The sequence below is a fragment of the Dermochelys coriacea genome, chromosome 4 (genome assembly GCF_009764565.3).
Source record: "Dermochelys coriacea isolate rDerCor1 chromosome 4, rDerCor1.pri.v4, whole genome shotgun sequence".
In the NCBI taxonomy this organism is placed as follows: Eukaryota; Metazoa; Chordata; order Testudines; family Dermochelyidae; genus Dermochelys; species Dermochelys coriacea.
The window spans coordinates 99608553-99625117 of NC_050071.1; the positions used below are offsets into that span (position 1 = coordinate 99608553).

Below are 16565 nucleotides of genomic sequence, written 5' to 3' on the forward strand. Positions count from 1 at the left end.
TGCTGTTCCTTGGCTCTGTCCCTCCCTGCTCAGCAATTCTTCCACCCTCGAGCCCATCAGGTGTTCATTGTGAAGTTTAGAGTGACCACTAAGGGGCACACAGCAAAGAGATAAGAGTATGTGTAATTGGGAAATAAAATAGAGATTTAATTTTGGTGAGTAGTGAGGACCTCATAGAAGAAATGGTTGTAGGGGACAATCTTGGCTCAAGTGATCATGAGCTAATTCAGTTCAAACTAAATGGAAGGATTAACAAAAATAAATCTGCAACTAGGGTTTTTGATTTCAAAAGGGCTGACTTTCAAAAATTAAGGAAATTAGTTAGGAAGTGGATTGGACTGAAGAACTTATGGATCTAAAGGTAGAGGAGGCCTGGGATTACTTTAAATCAAAGCTGCAGAAGCTATCGGAAGCCTGTATCCCAAGAAAGGGGGAAAAATTCATAGGCAGGAGTTGTAGACCAAGCTGGATGAGCAAGCATCTTAGAGAGGTGATTAAGAAGAAGCAGAAAGCATACAGGGAGTGGAAGATGGGAGGGATCAGCAAGGAAAGCTACCTAATTGAGGTCAGAACATGTAGGGATAAAGTGAGACAGGCTAAAAGTCGAGTAGAGTTGGACCTTGCTAAGGGAATTAAAACCAATAGTAAAAGGTTCTATAGCCATATAAAGAAGAAGAAAACTAAGAAAGAAGAAGTGGGGCCGCTTAACACTGAGGATGGAGTGGAGGTTAAAGATAATCTAGGCATGGCCCAATATCTAAACAAATACTTTGCCTCAGTCTTTAATAAGGCTAAAGAGGATCTTAGGGATAATGGTAGCATGACAAATGGGAATGAGGATATAGAGGTACATATTACCATATCTGAAGTAGAAGTGAAACTGAAACAGCTTAATGGGACTAAATCGGGGGGCCCAGATAATCTTCATCCAAGAATATTAAAGGAATTGGCACCTGAAATTGCAAGCCCATTAGCAAGAATTTTTAATGAATCTGTAAACTCAGGAGTAGTACCGAATGATTGGAGAATTGCTAATATAGTTCTTATTTTTAAGAAAGGAAAAAAAAGTGATCCGGGTAACTACAGGCCAGTTAAAAGAGGGGGAGTACTTGTGGCACCTTGGAGACTGGCAGGTTTGTTGGAGCGTGGGCTTTCGTGGGCTGCAGCTCGCTTCGTCGGGTGCGTTTGGTGGAGGAGGCGGAGGAGAGATTTATGTACGCACGCACGCAGAGAGCATGAAACAATGGGTTTATCACACACACTGCAGGATGGGCCCATTGTTTCGTGTTCTCTGTGTGTGTGTGTGTGTGTGTGTGTAGGTCTCTCCTCTGTTTTTTCTGCCGGGTGCGTCCGGTGGGGTGGGCTGTGGCTCGCGGGGGCTTGTGCTCTGGTAGATTTGTTGGTCTCTGGGGTGCCACAGGTACTCCTTTTCTTTTTGCGAACACAGACTAACACGGCTGCTACTCTGAAACAGGCCAGTTAGTTTGACATCTGTGGTATGCAAGGTCCTGGAAAAAATTTTGAAGGAGAAATTAGTTAAGGACATTGAAGTCAATGGTAAATGGGACAAAATACAACATGGTTTTACAAAAGGTAGATCGTGCCAAACCAACCTAATCTCCTTTTTTGAAAAAGTAACAGATTTTTTAGATAAAGGAAATGCAGTGGATCTAATTTACCTAGATTTCAGTAAGGCATTTGATACGGTGCCACATGGGGAATTATTAGTTAAATTGGAGAAGATGGGGATCAATATGAACATCAAAAGGTGGATAAGGAATTGGTTAAAGGGGAGACTGCAACGGGTCCTACTGAAAGGCGAACGGTCAGGTTGGAGGGAGGTTACCAGTGGAGTTCCTCAGGGATCGGTTTTGGGACCGATCTTATTTAATCTTTTTATTACTGACCTTGGCACAAAAAGTGGGAATGTGCTAATAAAGTTTGCAGATGATACAAAGCTGGGAGGTATTGCCAATTCAGAGAAGGATCGGGATATTATACAGGAGGATCTGGATGACCTTGTAAACTGGAGTAATAGTAATAGGATGAAATTTAATAGTGAGAAGTGTAAGGTTATGCATTTAGGGATTAATAACAAGAATTTTAGTTATAAGTTGGGGACGCATCAATTAGAAGTAACGGAAGAGGAGAAGGACCTTGGAGTATTGGTTGATCATAGGATAACTACGAGCTGCCAATGTGATATGGCTGTGAAAAAAGCTAATGCGGTTTTGGGATGCATCAGGAGAGGCATTTCCAGTAGGGATAAGGAGGTTTTAGTACCGTTATACAAGGCACTGGTGAGAGCTCACCTAGAATACTGTGTGCAGTTTTGGTCTCCCATGTTTAAAAAGGATGAATTCAAACTGGAGCAGGTACAGAGAAGGGCTACTAGGATGATCCGAGGAATGGAAAACTCGTCTTATGAAAGGAGACTTAAGGAGCTTGGCTTGTTTAGCCTAACTAAAAGAAGGTTGAGGGGAGATATGATTGCTCTCTATAAATATATCAGAGGGATAAATACAGGAGAGGGAGAGGAATTATTTCAGCTCAGCACCAATGTGGACACAAGAACAAATGGGTATAAACTGGCCACCAGGAAGTTTAGACTTGAAATCAGATGAAGGTTTTTAACCATCAGAGGAGTGAAGTTTTGGAATAGCCTTCCAAGGGAAGCAGTGGGGGCAAAAGATCTATCTGGTTTTAAGATTCTACTTGGTATGATGGGATAATGGGATTTTGGTAAGTAATTGATCTTTAAATATTCAGGCTAAATAGGCCAAATCCCCTGAGATGGGATATTAGATGGATGGGATCTGAGTTACCCAGGAAAGAATTTTCTGTAGTATCTGGCTGGTGAATCTTGCCCATATGCTCAGGGTTTAGCTGATTGCCATATTTGGGGTCAGGAAGGAATTTTCCTCCAGGGCAGATTGGAGAGGCCCTGGAGGTTTTTCGCCTTCCTCTGTAGCATGGGGTATGGTTGACTTGAGGGAGGCTTCTCTGCTCCTTGAAGTCTTTAAACCACGATTTAAGGACTTCAATAGTTCAGACATGGGTGAGGTTTTTTATAGGAGTGGGTGGGTGAGATTCTGTGGCCTGCGCTGTGCAGGAGATCAGACTAGATGATCAGAATGGTCCCTTCTGACCTTAGTATCTATGAATCCATGAAAACTGTTGCATTCACCCCAACCACTGTGTGCTTGGCTTCTGTAATCTCTACACCTTGAACATGTGCAACTCATGTGGAGGGGCTTCCTGGGGCTGTGAGGGGGGATGCTATCACATTGGCTCCACTCCCCTCCTTCCAACAGAGTTTAAGCCCTGGGATGGGCTGTTACACTCTTTCCATAGCAAAAATCTGAAGACCCTTCACGGAATATTGCAGGGTTGGCTTCTCTCTTTGGATGTGAATGCAGGCTAACTGTAATAATCATTGATCAAGGTCACAAATAAAGAAAATATTAAAAATTGAATGTTTAAGTTTTTGCTCATGTTTTAATTGTAAGACTATTTTAATACAAAATACTTTCTCTGACCCTCCAATGAACTAGAATGGGATTCCATGCCTTCCACCCAAAGGCCAGGACTGGAGTAACTTGTTATTCTAGAGCACAGGTGGGCAAACTACGGCCTGCGGTCCCAGTCCCTGAGCTCCTGGCCCAAGAGGCTCTCCCCAGCCCCTCCCCTGCTGTTCCCTCTCCCCGCATCCTCAGCTCACTGCGCCACCGGCACAATGCTCTGGGCAGCGGGGCTGCCAGCTCCTGGGGCAGCGGAGCTGCAGAGCCCGGCTTGACCCAGTGCTCTGTGCTGCGCGGTGGCGTGGCTGGCTCCAGCCAGCTGGCACGGCTGTAATGCCGCCAGCCACCGGTGCTCCAGGCAGCGCAGTAAGGGGCAGGGAGCAGGGTGGGTTAAATAAAGTGCAGGGGAGTTTGGGGTGGTGGTCAGGGGGCAGAGAGATGTGGATGGGGTTGGGATGGTCAGAGGGCGGGGAACGGGGGGGGAGTTGAATGGGGACAGGGGTCCCAGGAGGGGCAGTCAGGAAGGAGGGGGGTTGGATGGGGTGGCAGGGGGCAGTCAGGTGCAGGGGTTCCAGGGGCGATCAGGGGACAGGGAGGGAGGATGAGTCAGGGGTCCTGGGGGGGCCATCAGGGAACGGGGGGGTTGGATGGCACAGGAGTCCCGGGGGGGGATGGTCAGGGGGCGAGAAGCAGGGGGGGGCAGATGGGGGGGCTGGGCCACGCCTGGCTGTTTGGGGAGGCACAGCCCCTAACCGGCCCTCCATGCAATTTCCGAAACCCCATGCGGCCATCAGGCCAAAAAGTTTGCCCGCCCCTATTCTAGAACAGGTAGAACAGAAGGACCAATCCTGCAGTTCCTACTGAGGCAAAACTTCCATAGTCTTTAATCAAGAAGCATAACATTTTAAAGATGAGCAGTCAAATCCTAAAGCTTTATCAAGAAGCCTCTATGAACTGCAAAGTGATGGACAAATTCTTCAAATGTACACAACGTAGTGATATGCCACTGACATTTTCACAAGGGGCTCCATCATAAAAATGCCTAGTCAGCAATACATGTGACATTTCCTGGATATCATGCTCTCCCCCCCCAACACATAAACATCAACTTCACCCCTCTCCTACGACCCCTCAAGCCACCACATTTCCCCTCCCCAGCATCTCATGGAAGTGTCTCTAGTTAGCTCCCCTAACCTGGCAGTTGATCATGAGAACAACAATGGCAGACAGGTATCCTGCAGACACTATGGTGACAGGCAGATCCAGATTAACCAATGTGCACTCAGGGTACTTGCATAGGGTCTCCATCTCAGGGAAGTTTGGAACCTTGACCACTGAGAGAAAAATAAAAAGAAATGTGAGAGGCGCTGCAACCCCGTGTGCCAGATTGCAAAGCCACTCACTCAAATTTAGCCCAACCACCGCTCAGTCATGACAGAGAGGTGGCCAGGCCAAACCTGAGCAGCATGGGGCCATGTGAGTATGGAGCAGGTGATGGGCACAAACATAGTTGAGTGGCTGGGATCAGGCACGAGAGTGGGTGAATGGCCAGGAAGGTCCTGGGGGTGGTGGGTGAAGGGCTGGGGGCAAGTGGGGGATGTCGGGAGCCAGAATGTTAGGGGTGAGTGAGAGATGTTGCGGGCTATGACAATGGGGCTGTTGGGGGCTGAGGTGTTGGGGGCTGTGGTGAGCAAGATATAGGTCGGGGCTACTGGGATGTGTGGGGGTGTCGGGATATGACGGGCAGGAGTGGCATTTGATGGGCTGTGTATGGATAAGGCGAGGGGCATTCTGGGGCCTGTGTGGGGTGGGATATATATGGGGCAGAGGCTGCTTTAAGGAAGGTGGGGGGGCCAATTTCCATAGTGCACAGGGCCCCAAAATTCTTTAATCTGCCAGTGCCAGGGATATTGTCCTGAGGCCTCTGGCTGTGGAGTGGCTGCTCAGGTGGAGAGTGGATCCCCTATGGTGGTTGTTGGGATGATTGGTTAGAGAAGAGGTACCTTTTGTTCCTACTTGGGCAGAACTCCCTCACTACTGGAGCTTTCCTCACTGGTTCCTGTGGGGAGTAGGTCCCCCAGGCTCTGATAGGGCAAGCTGGGTTCTAGGCTTCCTCCCAATACTGGCTCGTCAAACACAGCGCTGGACCTGGAGCTGGGTAGGAACCAATGATGAGCGAGATGAACAACAGCTGTGATGGGAACTCCCATTTAGCACCACACAAGTTTGGTCCCACCTCCTTGTCTCTTCTTTCTTGTGCTCTGCTGCTGGAGCAACCAGTGTGGTGTACTGTGGGGGTATGGACTAACTGGTGCATCCCCTACATGCTCCTAGCAGGAATAGTGGCAGATGTGCAGGTTTGTGATTTCCTTGTATCATCTGCTATGCTTGTACCCACTAGTCCCTCAACCTGGAGGCTAGCAGCTGCCTGACTACATACTAACCAACTCAGTAACAGCCTCAGAGGGGACTGAAATCAGGCTGCATTGGCCTTAGCTGAGCCTATGGTATTTCACTAGCTCTCCAAGTGGCTTCATGTAATTTATTGAGGAGGAAGGTAGACAGAACTGATTTTTGTGGGATCCCACAAATGAGATCTCTTCAGAAAGAGCTACTATGCATCACCATTCTCTGGATCCTGTGGGAGAGAAATAAACTGAGCTACCTTAGTGCTGTTCTGTCTACTCAGTCTGGATAGAAGTCATGTCCTCTTGCTCCAAAATCATGACTGATCTATAAGAGAATTTCTGTTAGCTGTTAGGAATATATTGCATATGACTTGCATTACAGAGATTCTGGTTCTTTTCAGTGGGTGGCAGTGATGTAAATACACATATGAAAATGTTTAAAATGTAAACAGCCATGTTTTTATTATTACTAAGCCAAATATTAAAACAGGATGGAGACTGTCTTAAAAAAAATCTGATATTGGGCTCCTATATGGGTGCTGGGCAGTAGCACTAGTTACCAAAATGGCTGCTGCTACCACCACTAATGGGCTCAAAACTACTAATTCTAATTACAAATCGTAATTCTCTAATGTGCTTCACTGTTTACTCATATGAGGTTTAAATAAAACTTAAGTGAGACGTAGGCTTCATGCTGGTATGCAGGGGTGAACTGAATGAATAAATGTTTCCTGTCTTTCAAACTTTTAGAGTTAGGCTGAGCAGGATAGGTCCATGCAGTGTATCCTGACAGCTACCTTTCCCCGCTTCCTCCCCTTTTATTTGGATGTATGTCCACTCCCAAAAAAATGAGTAACATATTCACATACTAGTTCAACTATAGACAGGTTCAAAACACAAGCTTTCAGCAGCAATAGACTCAGGGTTTTGGCTCAAGTGCAATGGATTTCAGTGTGTTCCTCTTCCTGGGATGTGAGAGAGATTTTGTGCAGCTGCTGCAAGCTATTCTTTTGAAATTGTTTGTGTGAATCGTACTCTTTGGAACTGTCAATAAAGAGAACATTTTTAAATAGTGCAAGTTTTCTCTGAAGAGTTCTTGCGAGAAATAGTAGACTGTTAATAACCTAACAGCAGAGCCCCATCAGAAAAAAAAGTATTTAAACAAGTTAATTGATAATTCTGTTCTCCAGAAACTTTAATCTTACTAAACCATCAATTGTCTCAGTAACTGTATATACTCCTAAGCCCTTTCAACATTATGCTTCACATATTATCTGAACAGAGTATGGATCACAGACTGGGAGCCAAATTTCTGAGCTCTAATTCCAGCTCTGCAACTGACTTGCTATGTGACCTTGGGCAAATAGTTTCACATTTCTGTGCCAGTTTCTCCATCTGTGGTGTGATAATATGTAATAGGGATAATACCTGCCTATCTCACCCAGGTGTGGTGAGGTGCCTGTAACCACTCAGAGGGCTTGATTCTCTAAAATGCTGAGCACCTGCTAGGTTCATTGGGGGTGGTGAGTGCCCATAACCTCTCCATTTGAGTCCTGGAACTATAGAGAACAATATAAAAATTAAGTATGACAGAGACAGCGATACTGTAGGGTCTGATTCTGATCAGGGTCTGATCCCACACATAAATGATCTCACATCAACTTCCCTGGCACCACTACAAATTTATACTGTGATCTGAATATAATCCATGTGGTATATATGGAATATTTGCAATATTGCCCACCCAGTGTTCGCAGAGAGGAAAGCGTAGCAAAGCTTATGATGAAATTGCATGATATGCCACATCTACCATTAATTAAAGACTTGTTTAATCCATCATATGGTCATCCGCCCTCCCATTGCCTGTTGTGGATAAGTTTACTGGGTGAGGGATTTGTGGTAGAGGATGCATGGTCCACAGAATAAGTGACAAATAATGATCTTGTCTCAGACCCCTCTCGGTGTCAACCTGGGTTTGATTCACCGTGAAGGCAATGGAGCCTTCTGAACCAGTTTTGTACCGGACATGGAATTTGTGCTGCAGCAGAATTTCAGTGGTGTTTTAGAGACAGTCCACTATGTCAGTGTGAGCAGCCACAAACCACGACACACAACTTCCTGGAGGTCTTCATGCCTTGAACATCATTGATAAGAATGCTGTGGCATGGTTTGACCAGATTGCATATGCCAAATAAATAAATAGTGTATATAGAAGACTGAAAACAGCCATCAGACTATTTTGCAATTAATCAGGTACATGAAACTTGTTCTGCATATGCTCTTTCAGCTTTCATCTACATGAGCAATATTTTTTCGCATATTGTTTATTTGAGGTTGGGCCATGGACAGCAGAGAGGTTTTAAAGGGTTATATTTGACAAGGATAGGTGCTGCTTTCAACTTTATTATTATTATTATTAATTTAAATCCACCCCATAAGAAAGCAAATTTTCTGGTTACTCTGTTCTGTCCTTTCAGTTGGTATATACAGGAGAGAGAATACGAAATGTACAGCCATTGGTGCATCGCTCACCTTAAACTAGTTTTTCCACATTTTGCAAGCAATTCTGATCATGTGATCTGTGTGGCAAGATAAACTGAGACATATAATCCTTTTTCACACAAGGAGGTGACTATTATGTCATTGTGGTGGTGATTAAATTACAGTTTGTCCAAAAGAAAAAAACGTTTAGGCTAGAAAAACCCACCATTTGATAACCAAATTTTATTTCTCCAGCTCAAAAACTCTGTCTTGGCAATCCTGATCATTTTATTTCAGCCTCGGCATTTAGGATGTCAGTAATGTAAATCTCACTTAGGATGAGGATTATACTATTTGCTTTTGGAAGCAGGATATTATTAACAACTTTCTGGAAGTGGAGCTTGCTGATCCACTGCTTGTGTAAAAGCAACAGTCATTACGTATATGGAACTAATAGGAGGCTATCAGATACCATGTTGCTCTTGGAAGCAATGACACGTTTTTATTGTTGCTTTATCTTAAGAACACCCTAATTTTTCAAAGAAAACTTTGGTGCCAATGGACAGGTAAGTAGTATATTGCATTGTGATGGGTTAGGCACTGCATCTGAGATGTTGCCACAAGGGAGAGAACAGTTCTGATAGTAGCAAAGGCTAGCAGCATCTGATCACTAGACAAGAAAGTCAAAATGTACCAACAAAAGGGGAAGACTTGCAAGAAACTTGGCAATGTCGTCCCACGATCATACAGCTTACCTCACATTAGCCCTTAATGCCCATAAGATTATATTTGTAGATGCTTTGTAAGCATATGCTACCACACATAATTAAAAGGAACAATAGAAATCTGTGAGGATTTTAATGACAATCAGCAGAAATTTCCTTAAACGTCTGATGGGGGTTAGCCAACATTCAAGGAATTTCCAGGGAGATTTTCTGCTTTCTATCCTCTTTGGCTATATTCTTATATTTTAATATATGCTATCATTGTAAGATGCATTATATTAGTAAGACTCTGAATGGCCTTTTGCTACAGTCCAGTCAATTAAGGATCAAAGGGTGCTACCATAAAATAACAACTGACAGTGAAAAGCGTGTTTTTAAAGACATTGCAGTCTTGACCTGAAGCCCATTGACATCGATAGAAAGCCTCCCAATGACTTAAATAGGCTTTGGATCAAGCCCTAAAACATTGCCAATTTTCTAACCTTGTAGAACCACCGCTTCAGCTCAATATCCTGACAGCCATATTTTACCAACATTTTACTGGCCACATGGTGGATGGCACTTGGCTAATCCACAAAGGGGAGAGAGCGGGCAAAAAACTGGAAATCATGCAGCACCCTCACTAGTGAGCATGCTCCCCAGAAGCCCTGGATGGCATTGTGTCCCAGAGTCACCCCAACGTGGACCCATCTGTTAAAAGCACAATCATCATTATGGATGTCAGTATTTTTGTAAGAATGAAACTGAAATATGAATGAGGAGAGTGGGAAGCTGGGTGTGGATGAGTGACATCAAACCTAATTATGGGGGATGGGGAGATCTTAAGTTTAGAATTTTAAAATGTCACTTATTGCAACAAGCATATCCTTTCTGCACTAGCACTGCTTCTCTGTCCCAGTTAATAAGGAAGTCCAACAGCTTATGTTATACAGGAGGTCAGACTAGATGATCACAATGGCTCTTTATGGTTTTATAATCTATGAATCAATACATTTGGCCTAAGAACTTCTAACTGGTTTAACTACAGCTTTGTCATGCCAATTCATTCTACTCCTACTAGTTCCTCTCCAAAGACAGTTTCTGGGCAAAGACAGAGCTCACATATGCTGCCAGAACCCCAGGTGCATTCCTTCTGTGCCTGATCCGTCAGCCTTCATTCACTTCTTCTTCTAATTCTTTCCAGGCATTTGCACAATCGCACCACACAATTTTCTAAATTAATAGAAAAGACATTGGTGTCCTATGTAAAGCCTGCTCAACAAAGGTGAGTCACAGTAATGTCATTGCCACCTCTCCCTCATGCGAGGGAAGGATGTGAAAGTTCTGGTAGATTCTTCCTTTTCCAGCGTGAGTTCCTAGCAGTGTGTGAAAGGTCTGCTTCCTGGCTCTTCATCTGCCTGCTTAATTTACCTGTGTTGCAAGACCACAGCATGTTTTAGCAGGTACCCAACACCTCACAGGACTGTGTTCTTAATTTTGCTTTTTGAATTATATTTGATTACCTTTGTAAAATTTGCAGAGGTTTTCATATCATCTATAATCAACATAGACGATTTTCTCTATTCAGGACTATGACTGAGTAACTTGAAAAAATGTTAATCCATATTCAAAAAAGTGTTTCTTTGCCTCTCACATCCTTCTGGAGGTGCAGACCAATTAAAAGTCTCTGGGTGAAGATAAAAGGGAAAAATAATTGGGGTAACGTTATGATGGGGCTCTACTCTAGACCACCAGGGTTAGGAGGAGGCATAGATGAAACATTTCTAGAACAAATAACAGAAATAGCCAAACACAAGAACTGGTAGTAATGCAAGACTTTAACTACCCTGATATCTGTTGGAAAAGTAATATGGAAAACACAAAAAATGTCCAGTAAGTTCTTGTAATGTATTGGGAACAACTTCTTTGTTTCAGAAGGTGGAGGAAGTAACCGGGGGACAGCCATTTTAGACTTGATTCTGACGAATTGGTTGAGAATCTGAAGGTGGAAGTCAACATGGGTGAAAGTGATCATGAAATTATAGACTTAATGATTCTAAGGAAAGAAAGGAATGAGAGCAGCAGAATAAGGACAATGGACTTCATAAAAAAAAAGCAGACTTTACAGACTCAGAGAACTAGTAGGTAAGGTCCCATGGGAAGACAAGCTAAGAGGAAAAGGAGTTCAGGAGAGCTGGCAGTTTCCCAAAGAGACAATATTAAAGGCACAATATCAAATTATCCCAATGCTAGGGAAAGATAGGAAGAATAGTAACAGGTCAATATAGCTGTACCAAGAGTTCTTTAATGACCTGGAAATCAAAAAGGAATCCTACAAAAAGTGGAAGCATGGACAAAAGTGCTAAGAATGAGTACACTAGAATTGCACAAGCACGTAGGGACAATATCAGGAAGGCTAAGACACAAAATGAGTTACACCTAGCAAAGGACATAAACAAAAACAAGAAAAGGTTCTATAAATACATTAGGAATAAGAGAAAAATGAAGACTACTTACCAGGAGACTAATAATGGATGGCAACAATAAGGCTGAGGTATTTAATGCCTATTTTGCTTCAGTCATCACTAAAAAGGTTAATTGTGACCAGATACTTAACACTATTAATATTAACAACATGGGAGAAGAACACAAGCCAGAATAGGGAAAGAACACATGAAAGAATATTTAGATAAGTTAGATGTATTCAGGTTAGCAAGGTCTGATGAAATTCATTCTCAGATATTTAAGGAACTAACTGACACAGTTTCAGAACCATTAGTGATTTTGGCGGTCAGGTGACGACCCAAAGGACTGGTGAAGGTTAAACATATTACCTAGCTTTAAATAACGGGAACAAGAGGACTCAGGGAATTACAGAAGTTAGGCTGCCTGAGCTGTACCTGGAAAGTTTCTGGAACAAATTATTAAACAATCAATTGTTAAGCACCTAGAGGATAATAGGGTGATAATAGTAGCTAACATGTATTTTTCAAGAACAAATCATGCCAAACCAACCTAGATTCCTTCTTTGACAGGGCTACTGGCCTAGTAGAGGGGTGGGAAGCAGTAGATGTTGTATATCTAGATTTCTGTAAGGCTTATGACAGTTCCACGTGACAAACTAGGAAATGTGGTCTAGATGATGTAATATAAGATGGGTGCACAACTGGGAGGTTGTATCTAGTGGAGTTCCTCAGGGGTGTGTCCTGCATCTGGTACTATTCAATATTTCATACTGAATTGGATAATGGATTGAAGCCTATGCTTATAAAATTTGCAGATGACACCAAGCTGAGAGGAGATGCAAGAACTTTGGCAGAGAGGATTAGAATTCAAAATGACCTGATAAATTAGAGAGTTGGTCTGAAATTAAAAAGATGAAATTCAATAAACACAAGTGCAAAGCACTACACTTCTGAAGGAAAAATCAAATGCAAAACTACAAAATGGGGAACTGAGCGGCAGCGAACCAGCGGAGCAGCGGGGACAGCAGAGCAGCTCACAGCAGGAGTTTGCCTGGGACTGGTAAGTATCCGAGTGTGTGTGTTTGCTTGCTGAGGAAGTATCCGAGCGTGTGTTTGCTGGGAGGGCAGGGAGAGAGCCTGAGTGAGTGTCTGATGGCTGCTAGCCTGCAGGGGGCGGGCATTAGGGTGTCTGTGTGTTTGCGTCAGGGAAGCCTGGCTGTTTAAAAATAGCCAGAGCCTCGCGAACCAGCTGAGCGGCAGCGGAGCAGCGGGGACAGCAGAGCAGCTCACAGCAGGAGTTTGCCTGGGAGTTCGCCTGGAGTGAGCCCAGTGAGGCTTACATCTTGCCAACGTCTCTGAGAAAGCTCCGTAGTAGGTAGGTGATATGGAAGGGGGGAATTCAGCTGTTGTGACCTGCACTGGATGTGCCATGTTTGTCTTTCTTCCACAGGACAGAAGCGACTTTGTCTGTACAAAGTGCAAGCTGGTCTCCATATTGGAAGAGAAGATTGAAGGTCTGGAGCAACAGGTAACGACCCTGCGTTGTATACGAGAGACTGAGGATTTTCTGGACCAAACTCAGGATAGCCTTCTAGGGGCACAAAGCTCTAAAGATGTAGAGCAGGTTGCACAGAGGAGCCAAGAGGCCAGTGAAGAAGCTTGGCAACATGTGACCTCCAGAAGAGGTAAGCGGAATGTCCGGGGTTCCAGTAACACAGACACAGGTAACTAACCGCTTTCATGTTCTCTCCACAGGTACCAATGCGGAGAGTGGACCAGATGATATGTCTGGGGGGAGAAAGCAGAAGGAGACTCCGCTGGTTGGGAGGCATGAGATGCGATGTCCTGAGGTTGGAGGTTCCACGACCACCACTCCCAAGAGGAGAAGGCGGGTGGTGGTGGTCGGGGACTCTCTCCTCCGGGGGACTGAGTCATCTATCTGCCGCCCTGACCGGGAAAACCGAGAAGTCTGCTGCTTGCCAGGGGCTAAGATTCGTGATGTGACGGAGAGACTGCCGAGACTCATCAAGCCCTCGGATCGCTACCCCTTCCTGCTTCTCCACATGGGCACCAATGATACTGCCAAGAATGACCTTGAGCGGATCACTGCGGACTATGTGGCTCTGGGAAGAAGGATAAAGGAGTTGGAGGCGCAAGTGGTGTTCTCGTCCATCCTCCCCGTGGAAGGAAAGGCCTGGGTAGGGACCGTCGAATCGTGGAGGTCAACGAATGGCTACGCAGGTGGTGTCGGAGAGAAGGCTTTGGATTCTTTGACCATGGGATGGTGTTCCATGAAGGAGGAGTGCTGGGCAGAGACGGGCTCCATCTTACGAAGAGAGGGAAGAACATCTTTGCCAGCAGGCTGGCTAACCTAGTGAGGAGGGCTTTAAACTAGGTTCACCGGGGGAAGGAGACCAAAGCCCTGAGGTAAGTGGGAAAGCGGGATACCGGGAGGAAGCACAGGCAGGAAGGTCTGTGAGGGGAGGGCTCCTGCCTCATACTGGGAATGAGGGGCGATCAACAGGTTATCTCAAGTGCTTATATACAAATGCACAAAGCCTTGGAAACAAGCAGGGAGAACTGGAGGTCCTGGTGATGTCAAGGAATTATGACGTGATTGGAATAACAGAGACTTGGTGGGATAACTCACATGACTGGAGTACAGTCATGGATGGTTATAAACTGTTCAGGAAGGACAGGCAGGGCAGAAAAGGTGGGGGAGTAGCACTGTATGTAAGGGAGCAGTATGACTGCTCAGAGCTCCGGTACGAAACTGTGGAAAAACCTGAGTGTCTCTGGATTAAGTTTAGAAGTGTGTGCAACAAGAGTGATGTCATGGTGGGAGTCTGCTATAGACCACCGGACCAGGGGGATGAGGTGGATGAGGCTTTCTTCCGGCAACTCACGGAAGCTACTAGATCGCATGCCCTGATTCTCATGGGTGACTTTAATTTTCCTGATATCTGCTGGGAGAGCAATACAGCGGTGCATAGACAATCCAGGAAGTTTTTGGAAAGCGTAGGGGACAATTTCCTGGTGCAAGTGCTAGGGGAGCCAACTAGGGGGAGCGCTTTTCTTGACCTGCTGCTCACAAACCGGGTAGAATTAGTGGGGGAAGCAAAGTGGATGGGAATCTGGGAGGCAGTGACCATGAGTTGGTTGAGTTCAGGATCCTGACGCAGGGAAGAAAGGTAAGCAGCAGGATACGGACCCTGGACTTCAGGAAAGCAGACTTTGACTCCCTCAGGGAACAGATGGCCAGGATCCCCTGGGGGACTAACATGAAAGGGAAGGGAGTCCAGGAGAGCTGGCTGTATTTCAAGGAATCCTGTTGAGGTTACAGGGACAAACCATCCCGATGAGTCGAAAGAATAGTAAATATGGCAGGCGACCAGCTTGGCTTAATGGTGAAATCCTAGCGGATCTTAAACATAAAAAGAAGTCTACAAGAAGTGGAAGCTTGGACATATGACCAGGGAAGAGTATAAAAATATTGCTCGGGCATGTAGGCAGATATCAGGAGGGCCAAATCGCACCTGGAGCTGCAGCTAGCAAGAGATGTCAAGAGTAACAAGAAGGGTTTCTTCAGGTATGTTGGCAACAAGAAGAAAGCCAAGGAAAGTGTGGGCCCCTTACTGAATGAGGGAGGCAAGCTAGTGACAGAGGATGTGGAAAAGCTAATGTACTCAATGCTTTTTTTGCCTCTGTTTTCACTAACAAGGTCAGCTCCCAGACTGCTGTGCTGGGCAACACAAAATGGGGAAGAGATGGCCAGCCCTCTGTAGAGATAGAGGTGGTTAGGGACTATTTAGAAAAGCTGGACGTGCACAAGTCCATGGGGCCGGACGAATTGCATCCGAGAGTGCTGAAGGAATTGGCGGCTGTGATTGCAGAGCCCCTTGGCCATTATCTTTGAAAACTCGTGGCGAACGGGGGAAGTCCCGGATGACTGGAAAAAGGCTAATGTAGTGCCCATCTTTAAAAAAGGGAAGAAGGAGGATCCTGGGAACTACAGGCCGGTCAGCCTCACCTCAGTCCCTGGAAAAATCATGGAGCAGGTCCTCAAAGAATTCAATCCTGAAGCACTTAGAGGAGAGGAAAGTGATCAGGAACAGTCAGCATGGATTCACCAAGGGAAGGTCATGCCTGACTAATCTAATCGCCTTTTATGATGAGATTACTGGTTCTGTGGATGAAGGGAAAGCAGTGGATGTATTGTTTCTTGACTTTAGCAAAGCTTTTTGACACGGTCTCCCACAGCATTCTTGTCAGCAAGTTAAGGAGTATGGGCTGGATGAATGCACTATAGGGTGGGTAGAAAGCTGGCTAGATTGTCGGGCTCAACGGGGTAGTGATCAATGGCTCCATGTCTAGTTGGCAGCCGGTGTCAAGTGGAGTGCCCCAGGGGTCGGTCCTGGGGCCCGTTTTGTTCAATATCTCATAAATGATCTGGAGGATGGTGTGGATTGCACTCTCAGCAAATTTGCGGATGATACTAAACTGGGAGGAGTGGTAGATACGCTGGAGGGGAGGGATAGGATACAGAAGGACCTAGACAAATTGGAGGATTGGGCCAAAAGAAATCTAATGAGGTTCAATAAGGATAAGTGCAGGGTCCTGCACTTAGGATGGAAGAATCCAATGCACCGCTACAGACTAGGGACCGAATGGCTCGGCAGCAGTTCTGCGGAAAAGGACCTAGGGGTGACAGTGGACGAGAAGCTGGATATGAGTCAGCAGTGTGCCCTTGTTGCCAAGAAGGCCAATGGCATTTTGGGTTGTATAAGTAGGGGCATAGCGAGCAGATCGAGGGACGTGATCGTTCCCCTCTATTCGACACTGGTGAGGCCTCATCTGGAGTACTGTGTCCAGTTTTGGGCCCCACACTACAGGAAGGATGTGGATAAATTGGAAGAGTACAACGAAGGGCAACGAAAATGATTAGGGGTCTAGAGCACATGACTTATGAGGAGAGGCTGAGGGAGC

General features: G+C 45.3%; 1 long non-coding RNA gene across 1 annotated transcript; it reads left to right on the forward strand.

Annotated features, from left to right (window-relative positions):
• Positions 1–995: 995 nt before the first annotated feature.
• LOC122460062 lies at positions 996–15658 on the forward strand. Its single transcript, XR_006281120.1, has 4 exons — positions 996–1006; positions 1092–1478; positions 7820–7828; positions 15648–15658. It is a non-coding gene; the product is annotated as an uncharacterized LOC122460062 (long non-coding RNA).
• The last annotated feature ends 907 nt before the right edge of the window (positions 15659–16565 follow it).